This window comes from Diadema antillarum, unplaced genomic scaffold, assembly GCF_040938485.1.
Source record: "Diadema antillarum isolate AM-2024a unplaced genomic scaffold, OU_Dant_1.0 seq00000821_RagTag, whole genome shotgun sequence".
NCBI lineage: Eukaryota > Metazoa > Echinodermata > Echinoidea > Diadematoida > Diadematidae > Diadema > Diadema antillarum.
This window is the reverse complement of record NW_027271698.1, coordinates 2,350,769-2,351,366: the sequence shown is the minus strand read 5'-3', so window position 1 is coordinate 2,351,366 and position 598 is coordinate 2,350,769.

Here is a 598-nt window from a genome sequence, read left to right as displayed (position 1 = left end):
ACTTCAAACACTTTTTTTTTTGGGGGGGGGGGGAGCAAAATGGTCTTGATATAAATATATCCTACTTCTTTTTCCCACCCCTCAAATTTTCACAAACTGAGAGTGCACACCCAAGAAGCATGATGAAATTTAAGCTACCAACCAGGAGTTTATTCCCGGATTTTACTTTTGATTCTTTATAAAGCTGAAAATGTGTGTTTTTTCAAGAAGTTTTAATATCTCTGCCATTAATCCTACACCAACAATGTCCACCATTATGAGCTTGCATTTGTTACTTATGATAAGAACAGTTTTGTAAGAGATCTGGGCCCTGTTGCATAAAGAGATGCAATCAAACATAAGTCAGAAAATCAAACATAAGTCAGGTTTCAGCCAATCACAATTGAGTATTTAGAGACTTGTGTTTGATTTTCGAACTTATGTTTGATTGTATCTTTCATGCAACAGGACACAAGTCAATTTAGTGTAGGCCCTACTTCTATGTTCAGTATTCTGTGACCAAACACATTCTTGTGAGTGGTGTGAGACTGCAATGCCAGTGGCATTCTTCAGCGTTGGTTTGCTTTTGGTTTGTGGGTGTAGACATAGTATGCTGCCC